The following is an 18,454-nucleotide window of genomic DNA, read 5'->3' as shown; positions in this document are numbered from 1 at the left end:
CCATGCCACATTTTAGGATTCTATCACGAGGACCAGTGATATCCTTTTCATAACTACCTTAAAGTTAATAGAATTGTTGACATTGATCCCAAAGTATTCTCCCACCGGTACCTCATTTACCTGACCAGCTTCATTTCCCAGTACCAGGTCCAATAATATCCCTTCCTTTGTTAGCCTATACACATATTGCTGTTGAATATTCTCGAGGACACTCTGAACAAAGTTCATCCCATCCAGTCTCTTAACACTTTGACATTCTCAGTCAATGGGTCAGAAGTTGAAGTTACCTACAATAACAGCTTTGCTCTTTTTACAGACCTAAGCAATTTCTCTACATATTTGATTCTTCAGCTCCCGGTGATGGTTTGGTGGCCAAGAGTAGTCGCCCATCAAGGTGATTAATCCTCTTTGGTTCCTGGTTCCATCCACACTGCCTCAAAAGATAGTTCTCTGTAAATTTCCCCTCTAAAGACTACTATGATATTTTCTTTGACTAATATCTTAGCCCACCCACCCACCCACCCACTGTTCCTATCATACCTATAACCATTGTACCCCTGAACATTGAAATTGCCAGTGCTGCTCTTCCTTCAACCACATCTCTGTTATGGCTACAATATCCCATTGTTCTACCATATCCACTTGCTAATCTTGTCCACTTTCCCCATCAGATTTCTTGTGTTAAAATAAACACAAAGTTTACCTGTATTACCTCAATGCTTGTCCGACACCATTCTGTTCTTCTTCAATTCATGTCCCTTTGTTTTCTCACTAATCCTTAAACTTTTCAGTCCGCCTCTCACCATCGTCTTGCCAGAGTAGTTTAAAGTTTCTGGGCTGAATCTAGCAAGATCTCCAATTTAGATGTAATCCATCTCTCTTGCACAGGTCACCCTTGCACCAGAAGAAATCCCAATTGTTTATACATCAGAAATGCTCCCTCCTGCACCAACTGCTCAGCCATGTGTTCATGTGCCTAATCCTATTCTCAACTGATTGTAATCCATTGGAGGTCCTATGTTTTCACCCATATTCTAACTCCCAAATTTGTTTTGCAGAACCACATCCATTCCCTTCCTACGTCATTGGTACCAATGTGTACCATGTCTTTGGCTGCTCGTATTTCCCTTCAAGAATGCTCTGGATGTAATCTGAGATGTTCTTGACCTGTGTGCCTGTGAGGCAACATGCCATCTGGGTGTCTCAATGTTGGTCACAATCTCTTGCCAGTTCCTGAGGACTAATACCCCCCATTACTATTGCTCTCCTTTTCTGCCTCCCTTTCTTTCTGAGACTCGGTACCAGAGATATTCTTGCTGCTATTTCCTCCTAGTAGGCCACCATTGTTCCCCCCACAACCCCCCACCCCCACCAACAGTATTCAAAGCAGTATACTGGTTACTGAGTGGGATGGTTACAAGGGGGTCCTGAACTGATAGGCTACAACTTCTACCTTTTTGGATGGTCACCGGCTAGTCTGCACATTCAATGAGAACTTCTCACTGCAGTTCTTATCTATGAAATCCTCAGTTTTCCAAATGACCTGCTGTAGGCCCAGCTGCAATGCCAGATCTTTGATCTGGTCAGTCAGGAGCTCTATCTGCACGGTCTCCCTACAGGAGTGGTCATCAGATAGACTGGAAGATCCCCTGACTTCTTACTTTCTGCACAGGAGGAGCAATGGATGACCCTCACTGCCAGCACAAACCGACTGAAAACCAATGGAAACCCTTACTTTCATCCTGCTGCCTCTGTTAGCCAAAACCTCTCTTACCAAAGCCTCAATGTCCCACTCTTACATTGGCCACTCATGTAATGGCCTGTCCACTTGACCCTTACCATTTTCTAGTTAGCTAAGCAACAAAATTTGCCTTTTTTTTAACGACTCCTGCACTCCCTCTACTCTTGGGACTAAATGGAAAATTCCTTGTATCACACAGATTAATTTTTTTAAATTCAGCTTTTCTATTCAATACCTTTTTTTAAAATTTAAAACTGTCCTTTAAATTGAGTTTGATTCTCTGTGGTCATCATCTCAATGTAATTGTCATTGTTTGATTATATCATTTGGATTGTTCTTGCATTAAAAATAATATAGAACGCAGAACATCGAACAGTGCAGGAGCTAACATGGCTCTGCCAAACTGCAGCAGAACAAGTTTGCAGCTTATTCTGTGGACTGCTTAGACTGAAGACTAAACTTTGCCTTCTGCCTCATTTTGTTTGAACTAAAACTGCCATCCAGTGGCCTTTGGTCTCAGCCGGACTCTCCATGGATGACGTGAACTTGTGAAAGACACCTCCCTGAACCCGCGGGCACCCACATGCTCCAGATCACAGCCCTTTATCTGTTCAGGCCTTGTAGGGAGCCATGCTCTCATCGACGTCATTTGGAACAATGATTTCTGCACCTAGCCTACTTCCCCAGGGTAATACTCACCCACATCTGTGACCCACAATTGAGCACAATCTCATATGTGTGCTCAGACTGTTCTCCCAGATGAAGTCAAGGTAACCCTCAAACTTAGCCTTTCACTCTCAGGATCATTCTAGCCACAGCTGCCACTTCACAGTATATCTGAAGCTTTGCTGCTCACTGGTGCGCTTGGAAGGACACCTGACACATTCTATTCCACAGGAGCAGACTTTATCGGCCTCTTCATCAGAATGACACGGCTCTTCAAAGTGCAGTCGCCAATAGAAAAACCTCCTGCTGGGCTCCTTTCTCCGTCACCCTGTCGTGTCTTCTTGGCTCCCTTCAACAGCGGACATTGTGTCTGCAGGTAGTGTTATCCACCAGCTTCTCAGGGTATTGCTCAGTAAACCTAGGAGTAACTGTTGACCTTCAAGATCGTTGGTGCTGTCATCTGCAAAAAAACACCGCTCTCCACAGCAGGGTGAATGCTTTTATGTTCTTGTACCTTTAGGGGCTGGGTAATCAGCAGTACATCCAAGTGCCAGCAGTGGAAGGCACTCAACTGGAGCTATTCAGTGGCACCATGTGAGAGATTGGCAGTATTGCTCTCAAATAGTGCTGTTGAATATTCCGATTTTTAAACAGATTTTAAAAACCAGCATTAGGGAGACTTGCAATTATATTTTAATGCTGATGAAAACAGATATAAAATATCTAAACCAATCACTTGGACTAAAAAAAATCACACAAAATGCCGGAGAACTCAGTAGGTCAAACTGTGTCCTTTATGTAACAAAGGCAAAGATACAGAACCGATGTTTCGGGCTGGAGCCCCTTCATCTAAGTGTGAGAGAATGCCAGCCAGCGTCCGAACAAAAGGGTGAGGTGGGTGGGGGGCAGGGGGGTGGCAAAGGCAGGAGATGATAGGTGGAGAAAGGAGGGAGGGGGAACAGTAGTGATGAAGGATAGCTGGCTGGGTAGGAGAACTGGAAACACAGGAAAAATGGGAGGGCGGAGAAGAAAAACCCAACAGATTTAGTCAAAGGCAGTAAAGTCAATGTTAATGCCACCTGTCTGGAGAGCGCCCAGATGGAAAATAAGGTGTTGTCCTTTCTCCACCTATAATCTCCTGCCTTTGACAAACCACCCCACCCCCCCTTCCCTTCCCCCTACTCTTTTGTCCGGATGCCTGCCAGCATTTTCTCTCACACTTAGATGAAGGGCTCCAGCCCGAAACATCGGTTCTGTATCTTTGCCTTTGCCACATAAAGGACACAATTTGACCTGCTGAGTTCTCCAGCATTTTGTGTGGTTTCTTTTTATTCCAACCATGGGGTCGACAGAATTTTATAGTTTACTTTTCTGCTCATACAAATATGTCACAATTCTTGAGGCGAACAAACTTGAGCTCGGAAACAGTTCACATATAGTCAAACTATGCAAAGTATTCAGCACTGCGGTCATTAGTGGTTTATGACAAACCAGTTATGACATTTATAAGCATTTATTTCCAAAAATGTGCAATGAAAAGTAAAGGTTGTGTACATGAATAAATTAAAAAAAGATTTCTTACTTTTGTATCAGTTTTCTTTTTTGCCATTATGACCTTCAACCTTTTCAATACTTCTAGTTAGTTTTTGCTTTAAAAAATTAGTTTTTAAAAAAATAAACTACACCAAAACATTTAATTTAGTTCAATGGTTCTCAACCTTTTTCTTTCCACACACATACCACTTTAAGTGATCCCTATGCCATCGGTGCTCTGTATGGGATTGCTTAAGGTGATATGTGAGTGGGAAGGGAAGGTTGAGAACCACTGCTCTAGACCCAATTGTTAGTGAAGTATTTTGCTTGAGAAAATTGTCATTGGCCCATTTCCTTTGGAGTTCTGAAACCGTGCACATTATGAGCCAATTAGGAGCAATTAAAACAGTGGTTTTCAGACTTTTTCCCTGACCAATTGCAGAGCATCGATGGCAGAGGGATTACTTAAGGTGGAATGTGAGTTTAGGGGGCAGTTTGAAAACCGCTAGTTTACATAGAAACATAGAAACATAGAAGATAGGAGCAGGAGTAGGTCATTCGACCCTTCGAGCCTGCTCCGCCATTCAACGAGATCATGGCTGATCTTAAAGTTCAGTACCCCGTCCCCGCCTTCTCTCCGTAACCTTTAATACCCTTATACTGAAGAAATATATCTAATTCCCTCTTAAATAGATTCAATGAACCTGCCTCTACTGCCCTCTGTGGCAATGAATTCCACAGATTCACCACCCTCTGGGTAAAGAAATTCCTCCTCATCTCGGTCCTAAATGGTTTGCCTATTATCCTCAAACCATGGCCCTGGGTTCTGGATTTTCCCATCGTTGGAAACATCCCATCTGCATCCATACTGTCCAGTCCTGCCAGAATTTTATATGTCTCTATGAGATCCCCTCTCAATCTTCTAAACTCCAGCGAGTACAATCCCAATTTGCGCAATCTTTCCTCATAAGTCATTCCTGCCATTCCAGGTATCAGCCTGGTGAATCGCCTCTGCACTCCCTCCATTGCAAGAACATCCTTCCTTAGATAAGGTGACCAAAACTGCACACAATACTCCAGGTGGGGTCTCACCAAGGCCCTGTACAGCTGCAGTAAGGTATCCTTGTTCCTATACTCAAATCCTCTTGATATGAAGGCCAACATACCATTTGCCTTTTTAACCGCCTGCTGTACCTGCATGCTCGCCTTCAGAGGCTGGTGTACAAGTACCCCTAGGTCTCTCTGCACTTCCCCATCTCTTAATCTATTGCCATTCATTGTAATCTGCCCTCTGGTTTGTATTACCAAAGTGGATAACCTCACATTTATCCACATTGTAGTGCATTTGCCATGTATCTGCCCAGTCCCTCAATTTATCCAAATCACAATGGAGCTTCCTGACCCACTCTTCCATGCACACACCCCTCCTAGCTTAGTGTCATCTGCAAATTTGGAGATATTACATCCAATCCCCTCATCCAGATCATTAATGTAAATTGTGAACAGCTGGGGTCCCAGTACAGATCCCTGTGGCACCCCACTGGTCACCGCCTGCCACTCAGAAAACGAGCCATTTATCCCAACTCTCTGTCTTCTACCTGCCAGCCAGTTCTCAATCCACATCAATACTTTGCCACCAATCCCATGAGCCTTGATTTTGGAAGCCAGTCGTTTATGCGGGACCTTATCGAAGGCCTTTTGGAAGTCCAGGTACACCACATTCACTGGCTCTCCGCCATCTATTTTACCTGTCACCATCTCAAAGAATTCCAATAGATTTGTCAAGCACGATTTACCTTTTGTAAATCCATGTTGACTCTGTCCGATCCCTTCTCTGCTAGTCATATGCTCCGCTATTACATCCTTAATAATGGATTCCATCATTTTGCCCACTACTGATGTAAGGCTCACCGGCCTATAATTCCCCACTTTTTCTCGACCCCCTTTTTAAATAGTGGGGTAACATTAGCTACCCTCCAATCCATGGTTACTGATCCTGAGTCTATCGAGTTCAGGAAAATAATTATTAAAGCATCTGCTATCTGAATGGCCACTTCCTTAAGTACCCTAGGATGTAGATTATCAGGCCCTTGGGATTTATCTGCCTTCAATCCCATCAATTTCCCCAAGACCATGTCCTTAGAGATACTGATTTCTTTCAGTTCCTCCCTTGCATTAGTCTCTATGTTTCCCAACATCCTTGGGAGGTTATTTGTATCCTCTCTTGTAAAAACAGAACTAAAGTAAGAATTTAATTGGTCTGCCATTTCCTTATTTTCCATTATATATTCCCCTGATTCCGACTGCAAAGGACCTACTCTGGATTTCATCAATCTTTTCCTCTTGACATATTTATAAAAGCTTTTGCAGTCAGTTTTTATATTTGCCGCAAGCTTACTTTCGTAATTTATTTTTGATCTCTTGATTAATCCCTTTGTCCTCCTTTGGTGCATCTTGAACTGCTCCCAGTCTTCAGTTGTGGTACTTTTTTTGGCCAATTGATATGCTCTCTCTTTGGACCTAATGCTGTCTCTAATTTCCCTTGTTATCCACGGTTGAGTCACCTTTTTTGGTTTATTTTTATGCCAACTGGTATAAACGATTTTTGCAATTTCTCCATTAGATCTGTGAATTCTTTCCACTGTCTATCCACAGTCAACTCCCCCATAAACACTACCCAATCAATCTTACTCAACTCCCGTCTCATACCATCATAATTCCCTTTATTTAAATTCAGGACCTTAGTCTTGGTTTTAATTTCATCACTCTCCATGTCGAGTGGGAATTCGATCATATTGTGATCACTCCTACCCAAAGGGCCTCGTAAAACAAGATTGTTGATTAGCCCCTTATCATTGCATAATACCCAATCTAAAATGGCCTGCTCCTGAGTTGGTTCCTCAACATATTGGTCTAGATAACCGTCCCGGTTATCAAGGAATTTCTCCTCCTCAGTATTTTTACTAATTTGGCAAGTCCAATCTATATGCAAATTAAAGTCTCCCATGATGACAGCTGTTCCCTTATTGCACGCTTTTCTAATTTCTCTTTTAATGCCTTCCCTCACCTCTACACTACTATTTGGAGGCCTATATACCACCCCCACTAACGTTTTCTGCCCCTTGCTATTCCTCAGTTCTACCCATATAGATTCCGCATCTTCCGAGTTGATATCCTTTCTGTCAATTGTGTCGGTCCCTTCTCTCACCATCAATACTACCCCACCCCCTTTTCTTTCTTGCCGATCCCTCCTAAATATCGTATACCCCGGGATGTTAAGTTCCCAGGCTTGCCCACCTTGCAGCCATGTTTCTGTAATCCCAATCAAATCATATTTGTTTATCTCAATTTCCACAGCTAATTCATCTACCTTGTTCCGAATGCTTCTTGCATTAAGATATAAAGCCTTCAGATTTGCTTTTTTCACCCTCCTTGCTCTTTCTGATTTTTTTACTTTCGCTGACTAACCTAACTTTTCCTGTTTTATCTTTTCTGTCCTTTGCCCTATCATACAGGTTCCCACCCCCCTGCCAAATTAGTTTAAACCGCACCCAACGGCTGTACCAAACCTAGCTGCCAATATATTGACCCCTTTTGGGTTTAGGTGTAACCCATCCTTCTTGTAGAGGTCATGCCTTCCCCAAAAGAGATCCCAATGATCCAAGAAGCCAAAACCCTGTCCTTTACACCAGCCCCTCAGCCACACATTCACTTTTCTTAACGTTCCATTTTTGTCCTCAGTTGCCCTTGGCACAGGTAGCAAACCAGAGATCACCACCCTGGCTGTCCTATTTCTTAGTTTCTGGCCTAGCTCTCTGTAATCCTTTTTCAGTACTTCCTCCTTTTTATCTATGTCATTGGTACCCACATGTACCAAGACATCAGGCTGTTCGCCTTCCCCTTTTAGAATACCCTGGACCTGATTTGAGATATCCCGCACCCATGCACCAGGGAGGCAGCACACCATGCGGGCATACCTATCTGGCTCACAGAATCTCCTGTCTGTATTTCTGACAATGGAGTTCCCAATGACCACTGCATTCCTCTTTACCTTTTGGTCCACCATGCCAGGCTCAGTGCCAGCAACCTGGTCACTGCTGCCAGCTTCTGTCAGGTCATCTCCCTCAACAGCATCCAACAAAATATACCTGTTACTGAAAGGGATATTTACAGGTGTGCTCTCCATTTTCCTGGTATTTTTCTTCCCTCCCCTGACAGTTACCCACTTACCTGACACATCTGGCCTTGGGGTAACTGTCCCTGAAAGTTGAATCTATCAACTTCTCACTCTCCCTTGCAGCTCCAGTTCTCCAACTCAGTCCTTAAGGAACTGCATCTCGATGCACCTGACGCAGATGTGGCACTCACCCATGGTTCCCACATCTGAGATCCAGTACAAAGCACTAACCCCATAGGCATGACTGAGCTAAAATAATGCCACTTACCCTTCTCCTCGCCTGCTTTTGCCTAAGCCTGTTGAGCCAAAGGCTGGAAGTCCCACTCCTTCAGTGCACTACTCACTCAGTGCGCCGCTCCTCGCTGGCCACTCCCTCCCCTTTTACTCCTTTTACTGGCCCCTTGACCAATTAACCTTGACCAATTAACCCAGTCACTCTCTCCAAGCTCCTACTCCTCTGACTCACAGCTCAAACTCCAGCTGCTGCCTCCTCAGACTCCCAGCCTGATTTGAGTAGGCCCAAGCCCCAGTAAGCCCTTGTATTTAACTGCTTACCTCCAAGTCACTCTCTCCGAGCTTCTCCTCCTTCGACTCCCAGCTCGAATTTACATATAGATTGGACTAACCAAATTAGTAAGTCCAGCTATTTATTCTACTCACCCTCTGATGCTGTCTCTTGGCTCCTCCTCCTCTCACCCGACACCAGGCACTGACTCACTGCCTCCTCCGACCCCGTCTGACCTTTCTGAGTATCCCACTGTCCGCAACAAGTCCCACAGATGACCCAGACTCCACCCCTAATACCTTGGCACCAATTGCCTTTCCATTTATTAACTGGTTGATGCCACTTGCTCCCCAGCAACAAAGAATGGCAAAGATGTAAAAGTGATGTAGATCGAACATGCCCCAAATGTGAATCATTAGTTATAAGAAAAAATTGTGACTGTATTTCAAAATTACATAAAAAGTTCTCGTCTTTACTCTTCCTCTTCCTAAGTACTTCCTTGAGATTCAATCCTATATCTAGTAAGGAGGCTACCCAAACCCCTCTCCCGTCTATTCAAATAATGCCCCTGTGACCCTCGCAATAACTAGTCCATCTGTTTCTCTGCAGGGGAGATGACCACAGGGTGGGTTGCAAGCCTGCATGTGGGGTATTGACTGAGGCACCTTCAACCATCTCTAAGCTCCCTTTCAGTACAACCCCTGTTTTCATCAGCAAGGATTGGGAACTTCAGGAAAAAGTCATCAAGACTCACTGCGAGGGCAATGTGTTTTCTTCATGCTCTCCGCTGTTCTATTTTCTCTTCTGCAGGAAGGCACAGATACAAAAGAAATGAATGAATGAGTGGAAAGGTATGCATTTTCTCTTGTGTGTGGAATGTACCTGGTCAGGATAACAGTGAAGAAGTGGTAGCATGAAGTGAGTGTAAGTGAAAGTAAAGAGATGGAAATGAGGAAGTGGATGAAAATGGAAGAATGAGCACATTGCAAGTTAAAGGTGCATGAGAAGTGAAGAGCTTGAATATGTTTGAGAAGATTGTGTGGGTAGTCAGAAAGATGCCGATGGCAGGAGACGGGCAAAGTGAACTACGTACTCGCCTCTCCTGACGTACTTAGGTGAATAAAATGTATTGCTCTGAATCTTGAAACCTGACCTCTTTCGCTGACCTCCTCCAACCTCAGCGCCAGCTGCTGACCACATCAAAACATTCTCTCTGCCACATTTCACAACATCTCCAAGGAAGTGCCAGAGAGGTGAGGCACAACCTCAACATTTGAGGTTCCTTGAGGTTCTCGCTGCTTCCCAGCTGAAACCTGCCCCAGCAATAGATGCAGTTGACCTGAAGTTAAGTTTGAATTGTGGGAGTCTGCATTGCTCTACCACTAATGATCTGGATGTTAAGTTGTAATGAGAAGTCTGAGTTAAAAGTCAATGACAAATGTGTTTCCTTACATGCTGCTGGTACATTCCTCTCCCACAACAAGGTAGTCTGAAAGTATGGACTTCCAAACAAGTCAGAATGTTTGTTTATTCTTACATTTGGTGCACTGATACACTATCATGTTTTGCAGGGCCTCAAAACTGTGGATTACTTTTTCTCTTTGATGCATGATCAATTAACCAACAGACTGAAGTACTGGAACTGAAGGCTTTTAATAGCTAGAGATGGACAGCATCCCTTCAGTTGCTGGCTCACACTGACCCGGACCCGAACTGGGATCAGGGTTGTGGTATGACAGCCTTTATGGGGGAATAAGGGGAGGAGTCATGAGCCGGCCCGTGAGAGCAGGGTCGAACATATAAGGTCAAGGCATTTATATACACAATAGTGGTTTCACCACATTCTTTTAACAATTTTTTATTATAATCCAAAGACATTTAAGACACAACCAGATCCCACCAGACCCCCACATTGATTCACCCTACCTTCCCTCAAACTTGCAGATTTATTGACTCATTAAAAGATGAGACATTTCCTTCAGTTCATCCCTTTGTTAATGATTGGATGCTGATGAACTGCGAACTGTGTGGAATTTCGCTCTGCCTCCAGCAAGGCTTTCTAACTGGTGTGGTCATGCAAGATAAGAATGCAAGATGATCCATCCCTTTTAAAACACTTTCACTGGAGCTATTAATGTTGCAGAAGTCTCTAGGCTGAAAGTGTTTAAGGTTTTTACTACGTTTGACAGATAAGTTACAGAATTCCATTATCCAAGTTGTTGGATATGTGTGACAGAGGTTGACCTTTTGTCATGTCAGTGCATTTTGCTTAGGCCTCAGGCTGAAGCCTAATGGCTTAAAGTCTGATTTACTCACTGTAATAAGGCCAGAAGGTCAAGCAATTGTCAGCTTGTCTGTACATTCTCTGTTCGGAGCTGCTCGGAGGCTGTTAACGTGAAGCTTTTCAAAGTGAATTTACAACCAGCAGTACTGACAGAGACCAATCAGTACACCATAAATGTCAGATTAGTGAGATTGAGCAGTAAGTAAAGTACTGACAGCACACTATTGCCTTGAATCAGTTGAAGAAGGTTTAAACAAGTGTTAAACATATTCACTGGAATATCAACATAAATTCAATCCTGTATTCTGTGGGTGATTTTATTGCGTCAGGGATCAGGACACAGTGTGCTATCTTCCAGAACATCAAGTTTCTGCTCCTCTCTCGCTGATGGTGGGTGGGTGGTCGAGAACTGCTCCGATTCCGTGAAGAGGTTCCTATCAAGGCAAGTATTAACTCAATAGGTGGAACACAGGCATTACTGTGCAATGTGGAACAGGAGAAGTCATGCATTTCCTTTTCCAAAACAATTTTTCCTCCAGTGTTATCTATAAATAACAAGAACATGTTATCGAAAATAGTGATAGGTAAATTCACTCGACTTTCCCATTTGGTCTTCCTGCATTGATTCAGAACATTGATTTACTCCACCTTAATTTCTACCTCAGGACAGCATTTTTAACCATTACCTTGAATTACAAAATCTTGTGTATATATTTTTGGCTAATTCCAACTCGGGACGTAAACTCTCAACCTGCAATGTACCTGGGAAATATTCCAGCTGAACTGAACCACAGTGGATATCATCATTATAGAACAGAACTGTACAGGAATAGGTCCTCCGCCCCACAATGTTTGAGCCAATCATGATGGCAAGTTAAACATAAGGGTTATGTTGGCACGTGATACATATCCCTCAATTCCTTACATATTCACGTGTCTATGTAGAAGCCTCTCAATGTTTCCACTAGCGCCCCTTGTAGTCTGTTCTGGGCACCCATGACACTTGCCCCCAAAACTCTTCCCTAAAATCTCCCCCCCCCCCACCCCCAACTTAAACATATGTCCTCCAGTATTTTAAAGTTTTATCCTGGGGAAAAAAGATTCTATCCATACATTCCACAATATTATTAACTTCTATCAGGACTCACCTTAGCCTCCGATATTCTGAAGAAAACAACTCTGGTTTGCCCAACCTTTCCCCGTAGCTCATACCATCTAATTCGGGCACTAATGCATGACCAGCTGAGTTTCTGCAGCACGTTTGTGTATTGAACTCCACTCCAGATTTTGTAGACTTTCATGTTTAACAACATTCTGGCAAATCTCTCCTGAACTTCTTTCAAAGGCTCCCACATGGTCCTGTAACAGGAATTGCGCGCAGTACTCCTAGGGCATCCTGACCAAAGTTTTATAATATACTGCAACATGATTTCCTTACTCTTAAACCCAATGCCCCAGCCAATGAAGGCAAGCATGCCATCCATCTTTTTTTAAAATCCACCCTAACTACTTGTATGGCCACTTTCAGAGAGTTAGGGTCCTGCTGTTTTCATTATACAAAATTCTCTGGTTCATCTAACTGAATCATTCTGCGACACTGTCCTACTGCAAGAAGAGCATTTGGAATAAAAGCAATGGATAATTTGACCTTTTGAAATCCATCTATCATTCAATCAGTTAATTGTGGATCATCTAGTTCAGAAGTTCTCGACCTTTTTTCTTTCCACTCCCATACCACTTTAAGTATTCCCTACATCATCATTGCTCTGTGATTAGTAAGGGATTGCTTAAGGTGGTATGTAGGTGGAAAGAAAAGTTTGAAAACCACTGTTTTAATCGTATCTCACTGACTCGTTATGTGCACGGTTTCAGAACTCCAAAGGAAATGGGCAAATGACCATTTTTCTCAAGCAAAATATTTCAGTAACAATTGGGTCCAGAGCAATGATTCTCAACCTTCCCTTCCCACTCACATACCACCTTTAGTAATCCCTTACTACTCACAGAACTCCGATGGCATAGGGATTACTGAAAGGGGTATGTGAGTGGAAAGAAAAAGGTTGAAAACCATTGATCTAATTCTAGTCTTCCTTCTCTGTGTCCCTCAATGTCCAAAAATAATTTAAGAGTTAAATTTGGTCTAATAATAACATTTTTATCATGAAATAATGGAAACATAAGCCAAACATTACACATTTTAAGCCACCAGCGAACAAAAAGTTAGGATATTTACTCTTTGTATTTATCAATTACATTCACAAAAGTTTTAAAAAATAAACACAAGTTGTTTAATGTAATAATTACATATCACAGAAATCTGTAGTCACCATGGTTGAAATAAACACAATGCTGGTGAAACTCAGCAGGTCAAACAGTGTCCTTTATATAGCAAAAGTAAAAATACATAACCGACGTTTCGGGTTTGAGCCCTTCATCAAAGAATGGAAAAATGTCGGCAGGCGTCAGAAGATGAGTGGGGCGGGGTGGGAAGTGTGGTCGCAAAGGCAGGAAGTGATAGGTGGAGAAGGGAGAGAGGGCACAGCAGTGAGCAAGGGGAGGGGGCATGGCTGAATGAATAGAGAGGGAAGGGGAGAGTGAAGAGAGAGGAGAGGAGAGCAGGTTAGTAGAAACCAGAAGAGATGATATTAATGACATCTTGCTGGAGAGTGCCCAGATGGAAAATCAGATGTTTTTCCTCCAATTTGTGGGTGGTCTTGGTGGGACAGTACATGTGAGCATGAGAGTGTGACGCAGAACTGAAATGGCTGGTTATTGGGAGGTCTCTGCGGGCAGAGCGAAGGTGCTCAGTGAAGTGATCTCCCATTCTGTGCCCAGTCTCTCTGATGTAGTGTAGGCTACAAAGAGAGCACTGGATGCAGTAAATCAATCCCACGGATACAGTACATGGCACTCTCAAGTCATCTGATGAATACTGATTAATATGCAAAAATGCTGGAGAAATTCAGCAAGCCTTGCAGCGTCCATACAAGGCAAAGATGTGTAACCAATATTTTGGACCTGAATGAATTCTGATTATTCTTTCTGATTGAAGTAAAGGTTCATGACAGATTTTCGGTATGAAAACATTCACTGTTTTTTCACCTATATTTAAATGTAACTTTAGGCGAGCGCCTCATAATTTGTTGGATATACCTTGATATTCCAGTTGGAGTTTGATTCATCTTTACAATTTTTTTTAGTGATTAGCGTTAGGGTTCAATTCATTGGTGATTAGCTACAGGTCAGAGTCAGAATTGGTGAGTGATCCAAGCATCTATTTTAGGATGATATGAGGAACGTAAGACATGACATTTATCTTGTTCTCTTGCTCCATCTAGCAAGATTCCAACACCACATTAGGGTGACTCCCCAGCTGAATTTTCATTTTACTTGTTAAGGCAAATTAGGCGTGCAGTCAGGATCTGAAACCATCTCAAAGCAGATGAACAGTCTTGCATATTGGAGATGTATTCCAATATTAAGAAAGGGTGTATCCTAGATCTTGGGCAAGCATCCGGACAGTCTGTTCATGAACAAAAGCACCAAATCCAGTCTCCAATGTGGCTTTTAACAGCTGAGTTAAAGAAAAACCAAAATGAGAGTGTAATTTTATGTATCTTTATCATCAAAAAGCTTGTATTAGTGGTCCCTCTTGGTATGTATAATATAAATGAGTAGTGCTTAGCTGGGCATTGACATGAAATGAGATATGAAATATAAGACATTTCTCATGATCTTGCACACTTATCAGACTGACAGAGCTGACATACAGCAACGTTTTGGCTGTAGCTCATTTTGTCTCGGGATTAGCAGTGTTGAACCAGACTGTAGTACCACCCAATGCTAGCTTAGCAACAATTTAATGAGAAGCATATTAAAATTCCAGACTGTTCTCAATTCCAAAATACATAGAAGCTTAATTTTAAAACAAAAAAAATAATTTAAAAGTACAAGAGTATTTTACATCTAAATGACAGCTCGGCAAATAATCCCTTAAGAATAACAAGCCTGCATATATAGTGGAGGCCAATTAAAATGTCATATGGATGGATTCATAAATTAGGCAGTTTCCCTGATTCTTGCAGTCATTTACCAATTAATTACCTTGTAACAACTTCTGTGACTCTGGATCCATCTTGTAATGAAGATTGACAACTCTCAGCAAAACAGGGCTTGTTGATTAAAGGTTACGTGCTTGTGGAAACCACAGGATGTGACAAAAGCGATTTAAAAAAAAATAATTAGATGTTATAATATTAATTAAATAATATGTTGAATTGTACCAATGAAGGAAGATAGAGTTACGCATTGATGGGACGTTACTTTGAACTGAAATGGATCGTATTTGCTTGCTCTATCTCTTGTTATTTATCTATCAATAATAGTTACCAATAATTCTTTCAGTTGAGAGTTAAACATGAATATCCAACATTTGATTATCACTTTCTCATGATTATATTTTCATATACTTTACATTGTACATGTGCACAAATAGAGTGGCCATTCCAGAGAAGGACATGGTCTTGGTTACCGTATATACATGTACATACAGTGTTTGTATTTGTTGTTTTTGCAATACCATTTAATTTAAATGATATTTCAAGAACAACAAATGCAAACACACTGTGTGTGTGTATATATATATATATACAGTGATATATGGTAACCTATGGCCATGTCCTCCTTTGGAATTGCCACCCTCCTACACCAAAATTATTTCTGACTACAGCTGTGCAAATACTCCATGAAAAGGAACTACAATACTAAAAAATTATTTTGAAAATAAGCTAACAAATGCCAAGAAGGTAGTTAACAAAAAAGTGGTGGGACAGTCCTTTTTTTTTTTTTTTTTTTTTTTTTTTTAATTTTTTTTATTTTTCACACCATAAATCACATTAGCCATGATATACACAATTTCTTTTTCACACATATACAGTGACTTTTTCTCCCCCCCCCCTTTCCTCCCAAACCACCCCCCCACCCCCCCTCTCATCCATTTTAGGTATACAATCTAGGTTGCATTAATCCAGTCAGACAATGTTGTCATTCAACAAAATTACACCAGAAATTCTACTGAGTCCATTCTTTTCTTTCCTTCTCCTTCCATCAACTTAGGTAATGTTTGTCCCCGGTAGGTTTTCGCTATTGTATTTAATGTAAGGCTCCTATACTTGTTCGAATATTTCAATATTATTTCTTAACCAATATGTTATTTTTTCTAATGGAATACATTTATTCATTTAAATTTGGTAGTTTATTCCTTTTAATTTGGTTATGTATTCCATTAATATTTAAAGACATATAGTTCAGCGTAGCCCTTTTATATTTTGTTTATCTTCTCTTTCCGTTTTTCCATCATTACCTTTCCTCCTTTTCCATTTCTGTTTTCTTATTTTCAACTCTTTATAAGACAACATTCCTACAACATCCAACATTTTCCTTATTCTCCTATTTCTATCTTATTTATTCCCAATCTCCCATTCACCTCCTGAGTTGTCCTTTATCCCTTGTCGGACAACCACATCTCCCCTCTCCATTTGGATTTGCGAATCCACTCGCAAGCGTCAACTGATTTTGCAGTGACCGCTATTTCCCCCCACCCCGCCTCCCCCAGAAAAGATTTCACTTTTCATATGTCACAAAGGTCACTCTTTTAATTCCCTCCTTATTCTCTCTATTCCATTACCTTCCCTTATTAATTCTTGTCTATACTATCTATATTTTCCTCTAAGTACAGATACATTCACGTATGCTCCTTGTCTCTATTCACTCTTATACCTCTTTACCCGCATACATATCAATCGTGATCATTTTTACTCTCATTACCCGTCTTCATCCCTCAGTCTATTTTTGTCTTTACCCACATACATATCAATTGTGATCATCTTAACTCTCATTACCCGTCTTCCTCCCTCAGTCTATTTTTGTAATTGTTCTGCAAATTTTCGTGCTTCTTCTGGATCCGAGAATAGTCTGTTTTGTTGTCCTGGAATAAATATTTTCAATACCGCTGGATGCTTTAGTATAAATTTATACCCTTTCTTCCATAAAATCGCCTTTGCTGTATTGAACTCTTTTCTCTTCTTTAGGAGTTCAAAACTTATATCTGGATAAATGAAGATTTTTTGCCCTTTATACTCCAGTGGTTTGTTGCCCTCTCTTACTTTTTCCATTGTCTTCTCCAGTACCTTTTCTCTTGTAGTATATCTTAGGAATTTTACTACAATAGATCTTGGTTTTTGTTGTGGTTGTGGTTTAGAGGCCAATACTCTATGTGCCCTTTCTATTTCCAATTCTTGCTGTAGTTCTGGACATCCTAGGGTCTTAGGGATCCACTCTTTTATAAACTCCCTCATATTCTTGCCTTCTTCATCTTCCTTAAGGCCCACTATCTTTATGTTATTTCTTCTGTTATGGTTTTCCATTGTATCTATTTTTTGAGCTAGTAGTTCTTGTGTCTCTTTAGTTTTTTTATTAGATTTCTCCAATTTCTTTTTTAAGTCTTCTACCTCCATTTCTGCTGCTACTGCCCGCTCTTCCATCTTGTCCATTTTCTTTCCCATTTCTGTTAAGGTCATCTCCATTTTATTTATTTTCTCTTCTGTGTTGTTTATTCTTTTTCTTAAATCCTTAAATTCCTGTGTTTGCCATTCTTTAAATGATTCCATGTATCCTCTAATAAGAGCAAGTATATCCTTTACCTTGCCTCTCTTTTCTTCTTCTATTTCACCATACTCTTCCTCTTCTTCTTCCTCTGGGTTGGCCATCTGTTGTTTCTTTGTTGCCCTTTCCTCCTCTTCTTTCTTGTTTCTGTTGTCTTCTGTGGTCTCTTCTTGCTGCAGGTGTTCTGCAGCTGTCGTTGCCGGCTGTGGAGATCGACTCCCCAGCTGGTCCCCCCTCCCGTCGGTGTGTTTTTTTTCATTCGCATCGCGCATGCGCGAAGTTTCGCGCATGCGCGGTTGCGCACTTTTACTCGGCTCTGCGAGCCATTTTTGTAGTCCATTATTTACCGACCTGAGGGAGCGGGTTTCTCTCTCCACAGCGGGCCTCTTCGGACAGGTAAGGCCTTCACCTTTTTCCTCCTTTGTCTTCTCTTCCTCTCTTCTTACCGTTGCTTTCGACTTTTCTTTTTTTGTCGCCATCTTCTTTCCACCTTTATACTCACTTTTCTGTAACTTTTATTTCTGTGCCTTTGTGTTTTCTCTTGTTTTTCCCGACTTTTCTGGAGAGGGCTGGAGTTCACCGTCCGGCCACTACTCCATCGCGTGACTCCTCGGACAGTCCTTTTGTAATGTCACAGCAGTCCTGATCAGTGCACCAACGGGAGGTTCAAGATCCTGATAGGCATTGGAAAGAAAGGGTTCTTAAACTTAGAGGTGCTGATCTTCAGGCTACCAATGGTAGCAGTGTGACCAGGGTGATGGGAGTCCTTGATAATGTTGGCTGCCTCCTTGAGGCGGCACCTCACGTAGATACATTCAATGGACAGGAGGATGCGGCCTGTGACGGCCTTGGCTATGTTTGTTACTTTCTGCATTCCTGACCCCT

General features: G+C 41.8%; 2 protein-coding genes across 3 annotated transcripts in view; one reads left to right on the top strand and one right to left on the bottom strand.

The window, feature by feature from the left end:
* Window positions 1–18,454, top strand: part of prdm6 (PR domain containing 6) — a 282,501-nt gene that overhangs the window by 90,374 nt on the left and 173,673 nt on the right. The window lies entirely within an intron of this gene.
* The window catches only part of ppic (peptidylprolyl isomerase C), a 186,368-nt gene that overhangs the window by 135,864 nt on the left and 32,050 nt on the right, over window positions 1–18,454 (bottom strand). Inside the window, exon 3 of one of the 2 annotated variants that reach the window (XM_069893519.1) lies at window positions 9,377–9,426. The exons of the other annotated variant lie outside the window; for it this stretch is intronic. The gene's annotated coding sequence lies outside the window, so the exon portion shown is untranslated. The remainder of the gene's footprint in view (window positions 1–9,376; window positions 9,427–18,454) is intronic. 2 annotated transcript variants of the gene reach the window in all.

Source organism: Narcine bancroftii, chromosome 1 (assembly GCF_036971445.1).
Source record: "Narcine bancroftii isolate sNarBan1 chromosome 1, sNarBan1.hap1, whole genome shotgun sequence".
NCBI classification, from domain to species: Eukaryota; Metazoa; Chordata; class Chondrichthyes; order Torpediniformes; family Narcinidae; genus Narcine; species Narcine bancroftii.
This window is presented reverse-complemented; position numbering and strand designations above follow the sequence as displayed.